Consider the following 17,718-nt stretch of genomic DNA (forward strand, 5'->3'; position numbering starts at 1 on the left):
ATTGATTACCCTTGAGTTTTGTGACATTCTTCGAGAAAGTTTGGTCTTGACAAGATTTGTGTGGTGTTAAACGTTACATTTCACCAAAATATAGCTGTCCGACTTGTGTTAGTTTCGTGTGTTCAGCTCCCAGATTGACTTCTAGCACTCGCAATCCATCACCACCCGGGAGAGAGACTCAGCAATCAGCACGAAAGAAACGAACTATTCCTAGCGTACTGAGCAGCTCGGACAGTTTCCGGATTACTCCTATTTTTTGTCGGAATCTCTTCATGCTAAATGTCGTAATCTATTAAGTTGGTTAACATTAATAATATTAAGGGAAGTCGTAAGGGACTAATTTTTTTACATTTATTAACGTGTGAATCATTCTGTTTAATGTGGCAATTGTGTCATTCAAATATTCTAATATTTAATATTATAAATAATATATTTAGTATATTGGTGCACTTCTATTTAAAGATACGTTTTGTGCAATGTATCATTGATTTTTACATTTCTCAAGGATTATTTATCGTATAAGGCTGTGGTTAGGCGTATTTTCAAGAGAAATATCTGTTTTTTTAGTTGGTCACCCTGCTGGAGCTGCAATTGCAATATGCAGTTTTGTTTTGACGGAGAATTTTAAAACTTCTGTTCCGCAGTAGCTGAGCTTTACCGAAACTTTTAAATGTAATTTACTCAAAAATAACTTTTTTCCGTAAAACATGACGAAGAAGTTCAACATCTATGACAGCTGATGGCGGAGCTGTTGAGGATCCAACCAGCTTTCGGGCTGAGGACTAAACATACATACATCTGTCCATTACATGGCTGCTGGTAAAAACGTTCATATATTCAGCTACATTTTACATTGAGGAGATACAGCATTACGGGTCCCCTTAAGGAGGATATTGCTTATATGATATACTGCTCTTACTGTATATCCCAGGAAAGAATTACCGAGCGGAGTGCTCGCCAATCTCTGCATTCGGAAGATGTGTGGGTTTGAATCCGACCGTCGGGTTTCCTGAGAATTGTTTTCTGTGGTTTCCCATTTTCGCTTCAAGGTAAATGACGGCATACTTCCAATTCATAGACTACAGCCAATACCTTACCTATACAGCCTTACCTAATTAATCATTTTATTTTCATTAGAGATCCTCAACTGAGTTTGGCGTCAGGAAGGGCCTCCAGGCGTAAAACATGACGAAGAAGTTCACCTTATGGTATGCGCTATCCGATGGATGGCGGCATATTGTACTGCGTACTGACCTCTTGAGCTCGTTACAATTTATTGCTGCATTTTTCCCTCGGCATCCTCTGGTGCAGCGGATCCAGGACCTTCTGGCCAGGTGATGGAGTGCTAGCACCTGTATCCCATTTTTGTTGCTCCCAAGCCGCGTGGTTGTTGTGAGAAACGAGTCAGCTGATAAGACCGCCGGGGAGGAGGTCATATTGCCTTTATGCCTTTCACGATCCAGGCAGTGATATTCGTTCTCAGCTGAGATATTGGTAAAGTCCCATTCGGAGCTAGAGTAGCAGGTCACTCGTCTTTTAAATAAGCTGACAAAAATTAAATGATCTACGAAGGTATGGAAGAATTCCTTTAGGCTTTCTCGGAGACAACCAGTTGTATTATGTCGTCTCGCCTTGAGATTGGTCATGGTATAGACACACTCCTACTTACTGAAGAGAGAAGGCCCCCCTACCCGGTGTGTGCTTGCGGCGGTCATCTCACCGTGGTATACATCCTTACGGTGTGTGTGAACTTTTCCGATTTGCGCCGTAATCTAAAACTTTCGAGTGCCATCTCGCTCATTCTGCGAGTTGATGAGCAGCTAGCAGACCTCGTCATCCGTTTTATAAGAGATAGTGGCCTATTTCAACGTGTTTGAAAGTGAATTCTATTTATTTATGGTTTTTATTTTATTGTTTTGAACGTTTTTATTCTATTGACTCTGTTTTCGTCTGTCTTTGCCACGCGCTCTTCCCTAGTCTCTACTCCGCAAGTAAAAATTACATGGGATCAGATCAGGCGAGCGTGGTGGCCACAAAAGTGGTTCTTCTCTTCCTATCCGCTTTTCTGTGAACGTCTAATCAAAGTGTAAGTATGAGAAAATTGGGCTGTGGTCACATCATGCTGAACCCACACGCGTTGATAAACCTTACGGAAAACGGCGTTGGCGTATAATGTAACTGAGACGTTTCCGGACAGGCGTGCTCTATCTCAAATTTATACACATGCCATTCCCCAGCATCCCTGAATGTCTGTACATTCATCACAGAAATACAATGTATACAGCCTACCTTTTTGAAAGTGTGCAACTATGAGGTAAATTCGTCGAAATGCTTGGCAACAGTAACTAACAATGTGTGTGTAATCCTGCAAGTAATAATTCATTGAAGACCGCACCATACGCGAGACCCAGTTGCACAGGTACATTGTGAATAGCCATGATGAAATACCCCGGGGTGAAGTAATAAATAACTGGCTCAATTGTGTACAAGTGGAATTGTGAACTGTTTCAACACTTTAAAACATTCTGCAAGCGTTATTTAGAATTCTGAACAACACACCATTGATCCTGTACACGAACAGGACCGGGATGCTTTTGCATTCAAAACATTCTATTCAACAGAAACTTATCGTTGCTCTGTAATATGCCTCTTTCACCAGGAATATTGTCCGACTCGTTGGCTGAATGGTCAGCGTACTGGCCTTCGGTTAAGAGGGGTACCTGGTTCGATTACTGGCCAGGTCGAGGATTTTAACCTGCATTGGTTAATTCCAATGGCTTGGGGGCTGGGTGTTTGTGCTGTCCCCAACATCCCTGAAACTCACACACCACACTTAACACTATCCTCCAACACAGTAACGCGCAGTTACAAACACATGGCAGATGCCGCCCACCTTCATCGGAGGATCTGCCTTACAAGGGCTGTACCCGGCTAGAAATAGCCACACGATATTAATTAAACCAGGAATATTTAATAAATTACCTAGTTCCTGAGATCAGCTTTCACCGTAGTATAGGGCCGCAGCGATCTACTGTCCGGACCGCGGAACTTAACCTTTCGCACTGTTCAAACAATGAATTTTTAAAAACAGGTGTACCATAACCCCGACAGCAAATGCAATAATAATAATAATAATAATAATAATAATAATAATAATAATAATAATAATAATAATAATAATAATAATAATAATAATAATAATATATAATAATATAATTATAATAATATATATAATATAATAATTAAAATAATAATAATTATTATAATAATTGTTATATTATTATTATTATTATTATTACTATTATTATTAACAAATACATCACAATTGGGAAAAATCCCGGTGGCAATGATTGCTTACAGTTGTGTAATAACGAAGTACAGTTAAAAAAATAATTATCCAACAACATCAACAACAACTACAACAACAAGAGTACAAAAAGCAATTCCATGGAATAAAAATATTAAAAGAAATACTATTAGTTTAACATTCTAAACCCACCATCGTCATATACAAATTAACACACAACTAAAGAAAAAATTTCCAGTGCTTAACACTACGACTTACTGCAGTCGCTTAAGTGCTTTTTTTTTTTTGCTAGGGGCTTTACGTCGCACGGACACAGATAGCTCTTATAGCGACGATGGGATAGGAAAGGCCTAGGAGTTGGAAGGAAGCGGCCGTGGCCTTAATTAAGGTACAGTCCCAGCATTTGCCTGGTGTGAAAATGGGGAAACCACGGAAAACCATTTTCAGGGCTGCCGATAGTGGGATTCGAACCTATTATCTCCCGGATGCAAGCTCACAGCCGTGCGCCTCTACGCGCACGGCCAACTCGCCCGGTCGCTTAAGTGCGGCCAGTATTCGGTACTCAGGAGATAGTGGGTTCGAACGCCACTGTCGGCAGCCCTGAAGATGGTTTTCCGTGGTTTCCCATTTTCACACCGTCTTCCACCTTAATTAAGGCCACGGCCGCTTCCTTTCCACTCCTAGTCCTTTTCTGTCTCATCGTCGCCATAAGACCTATCTGTGTCGGCGCGACGTATTAAGTAATTGAGACACCTTAATACTAAAATTTACAGGGGATTGACACTTTCATTAAAATATGACACCATCACATAGAAGTTTACGCACAGTTTACAGAATATTGGAGTCGATTCTTGAAGCATCTTTGGGAAAAGGATCTAAGAATGTTGCGGATAATGCATTCCAATCATCATCAATTCCCCGATTTACAAACGAATATTTACCATAGTTAGTTTTCTGCGATTTACCTTTTAATTTATGCGATGATCTATCTTGCTTATGTAGCAGGGCTTTTCTAGTTGACTGTTCAACTTTCCCCAAGCTGGTTTATTCGTATAGGAATTATACATGGCACATAACCGTGTTCATTTCGTTCTAATCCCCAGCGTCTTCTACCCAAGTTTCTCTGTCATACTTAACACACTACTTCTAGAATTGAAATCGTTAAGCAGGAATCTTGCAGCTTTGCTCTGTGCAATCTCAAATTCATTCATGTATCCTGTTTGGTATGGATCCTATACGGCTGCTCCATATTCCAGGACTGCATATGTAACCTAAATGAACAAATCTGTGATCGTTACCATGTTAGTACCTGTACAAATCCAGTAAAATCCCTAGTGGATTTTTGTTTGAAGTGATCGGAATGTGAAAGTGTACATGATGTACTAACACCAGACATTATGCACTTGTGCGCATTTTAGTAAATGAATTTAAAATATTCAACAGGACAGTGTCGGAACCACGACCGTAAGTTATCGGGGAGAATACGTATCATTGTACCTAGTCAGTACACGTATAAACATTTATTTTTGACAATATAGTTCTTAATTTTAAATAAATTTTCACCGGGCGAGTTGGTCGTGCAGCTAGGGGAGCGCAACTGTGAGCTTGCATCCGGGAGATAGTGGGTTCGAATCCCACTGTCGGCAGCCCTGAAGTGCTCTTCCATGGTTTCCCATTTTTATTCCAGGAAAATGCTGGGGCTGTACCTTAATTAATGCCACGACTCTTCCTTCCCACTCCTAGCCCCTTCCTGTCCCATTGTCTCCATAAGGCCTATATATGTCAGTGCGACGTAAAACAACTTTTAAACAAAGAAAGGAAGGCCTTGTCGTAATATGCTTATAACTTTATTAATAAGTAGCTATTACCCACGGCTTCGATCGCGAGGATTTCTTAATTTGATAAGAATTAATTATTCCTCTGTACTGCACTAAGACATTATCTGAAAAGCCTTAAAGTATAAAATATCACCGAAAAATTGTATTTCATTTATCCCAGAACCTCTTTGTAAACCACGATTTTGGCATTGCCTTTTGGGGCTAAGGTGATCAGGCTACTGGCAGACGTAAGTCTAGAACATGCGACATGGAACTCTACATGTGAGAAACAGTCCTCTTTTAAGTCAATAGAAAGGCTTTTTAATTTCTAAAGGAGTTTCCAAATACCAATTTTCACGTCTGCAACATCTTAGTTTTTGAGTTATAAGTATCTTCATAAAGAAAATTTAACTCCTTCACTTATTTTCGATCTCCAGCTTAGATTGACTTTCCGAAAACAAACAGTACGCAATTCTTTATTTTTAAAGGAGAATACAAATACCAATTTTCACGTTCGTAACATGATTAGTTTAATAAATGCCTGTTGTTTAAAGGGGCCTAACATCGAAGGTCATCGGCCCCATGTTTAGTTTATGAGATATTCTGTGGATATACTCATTTTAAAAACTGGCCCACTCCTTGGCTGAGTGGTCAGCGTTGAAGCCTTCGATTCAATTGCGGGCTGAGTCAGGGATTTTAATAGCGTGCGATTAATTCTTCTGTCTCGGGGACAGGTTGTTTCTGTTTGCCCCAACACTCTCTTCTTCATATTCACTCAATACACCACATTACCAACCACAACAGGAACACGCAATAGTAATTACATCCCAGTACATAGGGTTGACGTCTCTAAGGGCATCCAGCCGTAAAACAGGATCAAATCCACATGTTCGACACAGTTCTAACCCGCAGCCCCACAGATGTGGGAAAAGCGGTAGATGAAGAAGATACTCATTTTTAAAATTCACCCGTTTTTTTATTTTTTCACCCCCTTAAGTGGATGTTCCAAAAAATGTGTTTTTTTTATTTTTAAAGGAGATTCCAAGTACCAGTTTTAACGTCTGTAATATGTTAGGTTTTTGTGATATACTGTAGATAATTTCGCTGCTCTGGAATCCTGGAGCTGACGTTGCCATTGTTACGGCAGTTAATTTCTTTATACTATTCCTAGAGCAGGGATACTGTGGTGCCAATATCTCCATAACGGTTGGTTTTAGGGCCTTAAAAACATGGTTTTCGGGCCCGTAGGGCTTATATAGTTTTGTTCTTTGCGTCAAGGGGCTTAAATTGAGCTTTGTGTCGTCCTTGTACGACGAATTATATAATTCGCCTATATTAGCCTATTATTTTTATATCTCCCCCGTGCCTCCCACCTCGAATTGTTTTGAAAATAAAATACAGCCCATGTCCCTCAGGGATAATAAATATTTATATTAGTTAAAGAATTTTTAGAATCGGTCTAGTAGTTCCTGTGATTAGCCATTACATAAAAACAAAGTATAGATTGGTCTATTTCTGTGAAACAAATTTTGTTATGAAGTTTATTACGGGAGAAATTCTGTGCAGTGAAACGTGAAACGTAAACTTAAAACCCCACACATTCACTAGCATTTTGGACCAGTGTTTGTAACTTTTGGGGGATATTTCTGACTGACTCGAGCAGGTACTCTCGTGGTATGTTAATGAGAACATGTCGAATGTGATCTTCCTATTCATCCAAAGTTTCTAGTTTGGTGCGATACACCTCTTCGTTCGCGTTACACCACAGAAATAAGTCACATGGAGTGAGGTCGGGGCTCCATGTTTGGTACTCTTACTGACCACGGGGACACAGCCAACGCCCTAGCCCTAGAAAACGTTGGTCAAGCCAGTTGCGAATGGTACGTTCGTAAAGAGGTGGGACATCATCTTGCATGAAAATGAGTTCATTGATGTCATCCCACGTGGAGACAATAGGCCAAACTTCATTTTCCAGTATGGCTTCGTATCGTTCTGCATTCATAGTGTCTCGAAAAATGAGCGCACTCGAAACTTTCTTGAATGTTATGCTACACCACACTGTGGCCTTAGGACAGGTTTTTCATCGTGACCCCCGGATCTTTCAGTTCCCAATAGTGACTGTTGTGGCGGTTAAGAAACATCCGACGTGAAAAATGGCTTCGTCGCCCCAAATGATGTTCCTGAACAACTAGGGCCAGTCTCCACACCAACCAGCATGATCCCATCATAATCCATTCAGTGGTTACAATCCTCCGGTAATAGCTCTTGATAAAAATGTAGCTTCAACGGACGAAGATCCATTTCTGTTCCAAATTGTGTGGTGGGGGAGGCCACTTTCACGAGTGGCTTGTTGTGTTAATTTTGGAGGAATTTTGGTGAACATATTCCGCACTTTCTACACATTTTCCTCTGACCTGGATATCGAGGGATGACCACTTGTATGGGTATCCGCTACAGAACCTGTGTTCGTCAGTTTTCGATTTCAATTCTTAAAAGTTTTTTGGATCCGAGGTTGTGCGAGGCCCATGTACTGCCCACCACGATCTGTGCACCTCTTGACGGATCACCAGACTTCATAACGGGAAGCCATCTGAGCTCTCACCTGCAATGTGATGCGACCGCCCATTACACAACATATTCTTTCACTGTGCAGAAACCACATATTAAAAGCTCATCAAAAATATGATTATATAAAAGGTTATATGCATATTACAATAGGAACATACTTTCCACCCACCCGGTTATAGTAACTCTATCGGAATGTTGCATATAATAAGAGTTATGCAAAATATGGTTGTAGCAATAGTATTGCACTGACTATTGTTAGTTGTGATATTCTCGTCCCTTCTGCTGCAACTCGCTTCCACAAGATCGCACTACTTCTGAAAGGATGATAAGAATAGAAAGATATGTACTTTGCAAAAACCTATCCGTTAAAGTGGGGTGTAGCAGGCAGTACACAATAATAACGAAATCAATCCTTTGGTCATATATGAGTAACAAACTCGTTTGATGAAAAGATTCGTGGGAATATGCATTTCTATAGCAAGTACCCCTTTATTTTGAGCTTGTCCTTTGTTATAATAGTTTCATTCATGCTGCGTCCTGCATCCTCGAGCAGCCATTTCATTAATGTGATTCCCTTCGCCTGTGATCATCATACTTTTTATCTACGCCGTGTTTTTTAACTGTCAAGAGCGTATAATTAACAAACACAGCCAGTTCATTGCCACCAGTGAATTCGTCAAGCAGAGGTGTGACAAACGGTTATTTTTGTGTAACTGCTACATTTGTCACTGCTACTATAAAGTAACAGTTAAAATGACGTCCAATATTACTCACCTTTTATTGGTTACAGTCTGGTCACGGCTTCAAGCTTGTCTCCTTACAGCTGTGTTGCGAAGTCCCATCCATTCACTTGCACATGCGCGCACGCATCACTACACTGTTGAAAGTCGGTGCAGCAAAACATGCATTCCTATATGCTATTAGGTTAACGAGAGGCAGACAACGGATGAAATGAGAAGACAACATAGAGTATTTTCTGAAACCTAGAGGAGTGAGTTTGACAATGCCTCGATCAAGGACAGAAGACAAGAAAACGTGATGATCTGTCTGCCAAACCTCGACACAAACCGGTTCAAGAAGATCGATTAAGTAAAACGAAGTAATGTTATTCTGTCTATATAATATCAATATGGAAAGTTACCATACTTATTTATCTATTTATTTATGGTACAAAAAATTATACGGATGAAACTTATAATAATATTATAATGAAGGTAGCCCTGCACGATGTTTGAGTCAACAATTACCTCTGGACAGTTGAATATGTCATAATAGTTTACACTTTAGTTACCAGATGACAGCAGCAACTTAAACGAATACACAATAGAGTATATTATACACTATAGTGTATTTGACTTAAAGTAATCTCCTACGAAAACGCTCTCACTTGGAAGATATGCGTAAGTTATTATCTGAACATTGAAGGTCACATTCTGTGTCTGTAAGCTGCTACTAGTGACAGTTACCACTTACCAGATACTGTTTTGACTAGTACGTTATTCTGTTGTTGTTATTCGGTAACCTGCTTTTTGTAATCGTTACATTTGTAACAGTGACAGGCATGTAACTGTGACAAAGTAACTGCTACGTTATTTTTCAGCCATCTTTATCGTTATGTAAACAAATAGCATAGCCTTCCTTAAGACATCCCTCACAGACAACAAACACTTCTCCCCTTTCCACCTCCTGCAACTTAATTACCGCTCTGTTAAGAGAGGTCAAGGGGTTAATCTTGCCACCCCAAGCCAGAACAACCTCATATTTAAATGAATTTTAAGCATGGTCAGCTCGTCTCTGGAAACTTCTACCATCTGAAGTAAAGCTGCTTCCTCACCTCCGCCACGCAGTAAAAGAAAATGTTTATGTACAATAAATAGAAACCCATATGTGATGAATATAACTTGTATAAATTATAATTGCAAGAAAGATGTGTGAGAGTACAGTTCAATGTGGGCGAAAGTATATGCGTGCGCGTGTGGGAGTGGTGGTGAAAGTGTGTATACAGGGGTATGAGTGAGGGTACAAATGACTAGCTCCTCTTACACTAATATGTAAGGAAAAAATCAAGATACGGTAATTATTATTCTAAGAGTATTGTATTTGGAGTGTAAATCTGAAATCATCTACACGTATACATACTGTATACGAGTTGACTATGTTTGTAAGTACAGAAGGTATTATAAGTAGAATTTTGTAAACAATATAAATTTATTAAGGATGAGCTGTTTGTTTAATGGAAAAATTGTTAATGTAAATTGTATAACACTGTATTCTAGGAAAATGCCTTCTTCTCTTGTTAATTTAAAATGTAGTGCTTGATAATAATGTATTTTAGTGTACCATTTGCCACCGAGGTAGTCGGCTCATTCGCAAATAAAGTGATTTTGATTTGATTTTTAGATTTTATTTAAACATGTATGTGACGATGGAGGCACTTCCGTGTATCTCATCTACAACCCCATGGAAGTCCAGCTCCATGGCTAAATGGTTAGTGTGCTGGCCCTTGGACAGGGGTCTCGAGTTCGATTACCGGCAGGGATGGGAATTTTAACCATAATTGGTCAATTTCCCTGACAGGGGGGCTGGGTGTATATGTCGTCTTCATAATAATTTCATCCTCATCACGGCGCGCAGTTCGCCTACGGGCGTCAAATCAAAAGACCTGCATCTGGAGAGCCGAACATGTCCTCGAACACTCCCGGCACTAAAAGCCATACTCCATTGCATTTTTACCCCAGGAAAATGAATAATAATAATAATAATAATAATAATAATAATAATAATAATAATAATAATAATAATAATAAGGCCGGGCTGAGTGGCTCAGACGGTTAAGGCGCTGGCCTTCTAACCCCAACTTGGCAGGTTCGATCCTGGCTCAGTCCGGTGGTATTTGAAGGTGCTCAAATACGACAGCCCCGTGTCGGTAGATTTACTGGCACGTTAAAGAACTCCTGCGGGACTAAATTCCGGCACCTCGGCGTCTCCGAAGACCTTAAAAAAGTAGTTAGTTGGACGTAAAACAAATAACATTATTATTATTAATAATAATAATAATAATAATAATAATAATAATAATAATAATAATAAAAACTCTGGTTTCACCCCTCATTCTACCTTATACCAATACTTCACTATACTGGGAGTTAACTCAAGTCCTAAGCGGTGTCTTTGATGTTATATATGTTATATAAAAGCCGCTTGCATCATCTGGAAGATTCAGGACGAGAACCGCGATGCAATAAGGGAAAGAGGGGAAGAGCTCACCTGTGGAAGGATATTTTCCTCGCGTTCTAGGTCTTCCTTTGGTCCTTCTACCTTCCATTTTCACTTCAAACAGGGTGGTACACCATTCAGAACGACGAAGCAAGTGAAAAACTAAGCTATTTCTTCTTTTGTTCAAGGTTTCAACCAAGGTGAGTGCTCTTTTGCTCTTTTGAGAACGTTCCCGTTTGTGATTATCAGCCCAAGGTATTCTTAATAGTCGACGCCGCCACCACATCTCAAATGCCTTGCTTTTCAGCACTTGCGCTTTTTGCAGGGTCCATGTTTCTTAGACACAGCTTACAACACTCCATACAAAACGTTTCACGGAGTGTTTTCGTGCCTCCGTGGAGATATTCTTAGATGGTAGTAAGGACTTCTTTTTAACATAGAAAATGTTTCTTAGATCACACACAGTATAGGGCCCCACTTAGCAAAAACATAAGGTTAAGCTAAAAGAATATTGAAGGTGTCCAAACGCGTGTATTGGAAAGCTCTATCAAATGGAAAAAGAAAATTTTGGTAATCATACGCGGTCCAAATGTTATTCACGAAATAGACGTTAAAAAGGCAATTTTTAAAATGAATAATCTGTACAATTATTATCCGATGTTCATTTTAAACATTTCAATAAATAGATTGACCCTTTTCTAAAAAGGTTTTATGATAGTTTTTTTTTTTAATTTCATAAAACTAAGCTTCCCAGTTCGGTTTGAAGGAGGTCATGTGTGCTGTGACAATAGCGTTACTAGTGGCAGAGTTAGTCAACCAGAGTTTCCGGTTTGAGGTTGTGTCTCTATGTTAGGTCATCAGCCCAGAGGCTGGTTGGATCCTCAAATAGCACCACCAAAGCTTATGCGGTTATAAGGAAACCCCAAAAACCAATGGCAGCACCAAAATGAGGCGTACTAGGCAAGATGAGGAGTGAGGTAGTTTGCCATTGCTTTCCTCACTGGGTCAGAAAGTACTATTGCAGCACGACTGACCCTATGAGCAGCATCTTTCATAACACTCAGATGCATTAGTCATGCTCCGAATGTCATTACTCAGCACTACCCATACCCCAGCAACTTCAATATTGTCACAGCCATGGATGTTGACTGGGACTTCGGTGGAAGCTACACTTTACTCTGGCCTGTGCCAAGAGATGGATGCAAAAGTACTGCATCCATCAAGAAATGACAGCAGGCAGTGGTTTGAGGTTATGTTATCTAAAACAATGAATCACGTGAGTATGTAATCGACCTTCATCACGAGTCCGGCAGCCGATGGAACCATCGATATTTTGTAGACATTATTAGTGAGTAGTTTGAGGAGGAAGATAAATCGTTTGGAAAGAAAGAAACTCAAATACACCTGATAAAAGATGTATTAATTAGTACATAATTATAGTAATAAATATTGTGTACATTGTAAGCAATCTCGTGGTTTACTTCTCCTTCATGTTCTAAAAGTTACATTTTCCACATTTCGTGAAGGAACAGTTTCACTGTTCAGTTGCCTGTCTAAAGGACTAAAACTGTGAATTTTTGATAAAGCTCCCTTTGCCTGTGCAATCCAGGCATTTACTTCTATTGTACATTTTGCGTCAGACGTTATCAGACTTCCTAGATACTTGAATTCCTTTACTTGAATTAGTATTTCTCCATCCATCAGCACACTGGCAATATGGTAATAATCCTTTGTACAGGTCTTGGTCTTCTTTTTATTCTATATAGACAGATGATATCTGCATATACCGCACGTTATGTCCAACAATTTTCCCGCTGAAGGCTCAAGCGACTGAAGTACCTGGTCAATGAATTACGTACATTTTCTCTTCTCTAATCACTGTCGGCAGTTCGGTGATACTCTCCGTGTCACTCGCGCCTGTAATGGCTGTGCTGTTGATTGGAGGCCAGGAGAGAGTAATGAAAACGTGTACAGGTTGCTTAATGACTTCAATCGTACAGTTCCCTCGCAAATCTGACGAGAGTTCGCATGTCTCCCGGCTTAACTGTACTAATTAGTCCTGTGGTCTCCAAGGCTTCCTGATAGTGTATGTCTGTCGATAACGGTTGCGAAAACGATGACCACTTATTGCTTATGGGTGGAATATAGCGATCTCTTTCGCACCACCAGCACGTTCTCTGACCTTTTATTGCAAAACCGATGTTGTGATTTAACTTTAATTAATAACACTGTTCTACAAAAACAGTATGTCCTATTTCTGGAGGAAAATGTATGATTATTTTAGAGACATTTTAATGCTGTATTCAAATATATTTTTTAGTGTACATACTTGTTGTTTCCAAAAGAAAAGAGGGTATTTAATTTTCCCTGCTCTTTCCATGTCCTTGTACCTACCATGACTTTGTCTTTTGGGTTTGCCCCACAGCACGGCCCCCTGCGCGTGATTAACTCTGCTGACTTGCTGTATATGGAGGGTTGGCCACCTTATTCCGAAAGTAACTGGCATATTAACCCCTATCATCGCCTACCACTCAAAATAATAACCTGATATAGTTTCTTCCATGGTCAGAGGATGTGTATACTCTGTGGCTTGACAGGTAGTAATCACACATGGCTGCATGCAATGACATCACTAAGCATGTTTAAGAGTAATAGGATTTTTAATTTATTTCAATATTGTCATATAATTTTATATGTAGTAGTGGACCCGTGCTATTCCGCAGCACTGGTTATAAATAGATCAGATAACTCGTCTTGATATGCCTGCCGTAGTCATAGGGTTTTCAATGGTTTTGTGAACACTTACTAAGAAGTGCGTTGTAGTATGCCTCAGTTCGTATTCAGAATTCATCCATTCTGACGTCATCATGCTGTCTGTTTGGTAAAAATCTATCCGTATATTCGTTTTTTTAAATCCTTCAGTTCTTGACGTAAAGCTTATACTGTGTCTTAAAAGATAATGATATTTTTTATCGCAGTTATTCTATATAGAATGGTTGTTTTGTGAGCTCATACGTTGGTCTCGAAGGAGCATTTTTATTTTTTTCAAGCAAAGAACATGTTTATAGTGCATGGCCTTCACTCTTTCTAGTTTACCTGGGTTATCCTTCGATAGGTTGTTCCCAGATAATGTATAAGGCGTATGTCATGGTAGGGTCTGTTTGGACGTAGACTTTTTCTCTTAGCAGCTCTGCCATCTGTTGAATATATTTGGAAGCTGGGTAAGGTTAGAGAATCAAAGAGTATCTAGCAGGGAGTAGTATTCTTCCATGGTCAGAGTAAGTGTATACTCTGTGACTTGACAGGTAGTAATCAAACATGGCTGCATGCAATGGCATTACTAAGGATGAAAATCATATATCAGAATATTAATGAAAGTGTTAGTCGCTTAGCAACCTGCTAAGTACAGAATGTATTACGGGTTAGGGTAAGTTTTCGCTTGCAATTATTAGAGTGATCATTTAATGATTTGATTTTATGATTATTTAAAGTTGGCTGAACTTAAATACCTAATCAATATCTCATTATTCACCGGCAAGTAATTCCGGAAAGAATAAAACCAAAATGAAGCAAATCGGTCCTGTAGAACGGATGGACGGATTTGCCAAAGCTGTTTTTAGTAGGCCTAAGCTCTTTTAATATATAGATAGATTTAAATTAGAGTTATAGACATACTGACAGAAATTCAACACAAGGGTCCTATACACTTTAGGAGAGTAACATAAGGTAATAGTTGAAGTGCTCACGTAATGTTCTCACTTACATTCTTACTACAACCCCTTACAATGTTTACAAGTTACTTTACGTCGCACCGACACAGATAGGTCTGATGGCGACGATGGGATAGGAAGAGCTAGGAGTGGGAAGGAAGTGACCGTGAATTTAACTAAGGTACAGCCCCAGCATTTTCCTGATGTCAAAATGGGAAATCACGGAAGCTCCTGAAGCTCTCAAAGTACAACATTGTCAAAATAATATGGGTACCAGGGCATGCAGGTAAAGAAGGAAATGAAAAGGCAGATAAACTGGGCAGGAAAGGGGCAGGATAATGAACGTCTGATGGTGTCAATAACGAAGCGATGACTGAAGTTCTACGCAAGGATAGGAACCATTCTCACGGTTGCCGGCAGTGGGGTGAATACTGGATACTGGCCGCACTTAAGCGATTGCAGCTACCGAGGTTTTCGTAAGGCACATGTCCCATACAAGAAAAAGGCAGTATCAAGAAAAGCTAAACTCAGGTACTATAACACAATGATCAAACCCGAGTATCTATACACAAGTGAATGCTTCAGAATGCCAGGAAAGACTGGAGAAATATGAGCGCAAGATCCTTCGGAAAATAATGGGTCCTAAGTTAACAGATGGACAATTTAGACTCCAAGGAAGAGAAGAACTATATAGGGATAATGAATGTCTGATGGTGTCAATAACGAAACGATGACTGAAGTTCTACGGAAGGAACATTTTCATTTTCATTTTCATTTTTACGGACAGCCAAGCGGCCATTAATGCACTGGAGGCAGTGCGGATAATATCCAGAATTGTCTGATATTGCCATTCACTTCTCCTGAAGCTCTTAAAGTACAACATTGTCAAAATAATATGGGTACCAGGGCATGCAGGTAAAGAAGGAAATGAAAAGGCAGATAAACTGGGCAGGAAAGGGGCAGGAACACATTTTGTAGGCCTAGAACCTGTATGCGGGATTTCCTATGGACAAGCCCGACACTACATAGGAAAATGGGTACAAAAGAAACAAATGGGGAACTAGAAAAATAGTCCAGGATGCAGGCTTGCAAAAGATCTGATAAAAGGACCAAACAGAACATACTAAGGAACTGTTGAAGCTCAGCAGAGAAAATATAAGATGGGTAGTAGGACTGTTGATAGGACACTGCCATCTGAAAAAAACACCTACATAGCATTGGAGTAATAAGAGAAAATATATGTAGGAAATGCAATGAAAGCAGAGGAATCAGCTGAACACATACTTTTCGAATGTGAGGCGCTGGGTAGAATCAGACTCTCCACTCTAAGACTACCAGGTGAAGAGAGAGAAAAAAATCCAAGAAGACCCAATAAGAACAACCTGCAGCTTTGTGAAGGGAGGAGGTATATCTAGATGGGTGTGAAGGAAAAACATGGTAGCAAAAGATCTTAGAGGTCGACGTTAATTGGGAACTAATACTTAGAGGCCCCAGGAAGAAAAGAAGAAGAAGTTCTACGGATATCTATTCAGGATGGATGGAACCTTACGAACAAAGGAGATTTTTAATGTTTTGGACATCAGACCTAAAGTCTCAGATAAAAGGTTCAAGGCAATAAGGAAGGACCTCAAGAGCACGGGACTGAATCAGGAGGACACCTCTGACCGTTCAAAATCCGATCAGTGATCAAGAACCTTAAAGGTTTCCACGATGAGCACAAGCAGAACAGCGGCTGGATGGAAGAGAGAAGACAGTCGGCCAGAGAAAGAATGCAACGCTTTTGGTCTGCCAAGTTACTTGACGTGTTCTGGCACTCAACGAAAAAGAAAAGTTTAAGAAATTCTGGCATGCCTGTGTAATGTATGTATAAGAAGGCGTTTTCATGTATATACGTATATGTACATTTACATGAATGATGAAATAATTTGAAAACAAGTGCGTGTTTTGGTTCATCGTTAGCTGTGTCTTTACTCGTGAATGCTGAACTGTATACAGTAAATTGACACACCACGAACCCAAGGAAGTAATTAATAGCTCCAAGTGACAGCCTAGTGACAGCTCTACCTCAGGTAATTTATTTTCTTCTTTCGTAATAAGCTTTTCGTCACTTGTCTGCAGAGGAATGGAGATCATTTCCAACACTTGCTGCCACATAATTTGTTAATTGTTTCTACTTCACAAATTAATTGCCGTTGATAGATTTAATTACTAAGAAATATTCTCAGTACGTGCCGTAAGGATGAAGATAATACGAAGGCGTGTAGCCTCTGGAGAGGCCTGGTGCAGGTGTTTTGATTTGACGCCCTTAGGCGACCTACGCGTCGTGATGAGGATGGCATTATGATGAAGACGTCTCACACACACCCAGCCTCCGAGCCACTGGAATTAACCAATTATGGTTAAAATCCCTGACTCTGCCGGGAATCGAACCCTGGACCCTCTGAACCGAAGGCCTATACGCTGACCATTCAGCCAACGAGTTGGACAGGATGAAACTGATCTGCATTTCATCGTTAAGTCTGTAAGTCCCTGCTAATTAACTAAGCAAACAAACCAAGGATTCCCTGTCCTGTCAAATGGAAATCCAGGAGATTGTGGGTTCGAGCCCCACTGTCGGCAGCCCTCAAAATGGTTTTCCGTGGTTTCCCATTTTCACACCAGGGGCTGTACCTTAATAAAGGTCACGGCTGCTTCCTTACCACTCTTAGGCCTTTCCTATTTCATTGTCGCCATAACACCTATCTGTGTCAGTGTAACGTAAACAAATTGTGAAAAAACTTGAGAAAATTATAATGAAACATTGTATATTAAAAAAATTACAATTAACAATTATAACCAGTCATTTCAATTTCAAATTTGGATCTTTCGTTGAATGATCAACGGAGTGACTGGGATAAGAGGACTCCGGGTTCGATTCCCAGACTAGTCAGGGTAAATGCGTATGGTTAATACCCGTGACTCGAGGACTGGTGTTTGTTTTATTACGTGACTTCGTTCATATTGAAAATATAAAACTACCAACCACCACAGAAATACAAAATAATTTTTCCGTTTGCGTCAGGAGGATCATTTCGCTATAAAACTGGGCTTTACACACATT

At 39.9% G+C, this 17,718-nt stretch overlaps 1 protein-coding gene across 1 annotated transcript in view; it reads left to right on the plus strand.

Annotated features, from left to right (window-relative positions):
• The window catches only part of LOC136881325 (kinesin-like protein CG14535), a 295,387-nt gene that overhangs the window by 181,191 nt on the left and 96,478 nt on the right, over positions 1-17,718 (plus strand). The gene's annotated exons all lie outside the window — the stretch shown is intronic.

This window comes from Anabrus simplex, chromosome 9 (assembly GCF_040414725.1).
Source record: "Anabrus simplex isolate iqAnaSimp1 chromosome 9, ASM4041472v1, whole genome shotgun sequence".
NCBI classification, from domain to species: domain Eukaryota; kingdom Metazoa; phylum Arthropoda; class Insecta; order Orthoptera; family Tettigoniidae; genus Anabrus; species Anabrus simplex.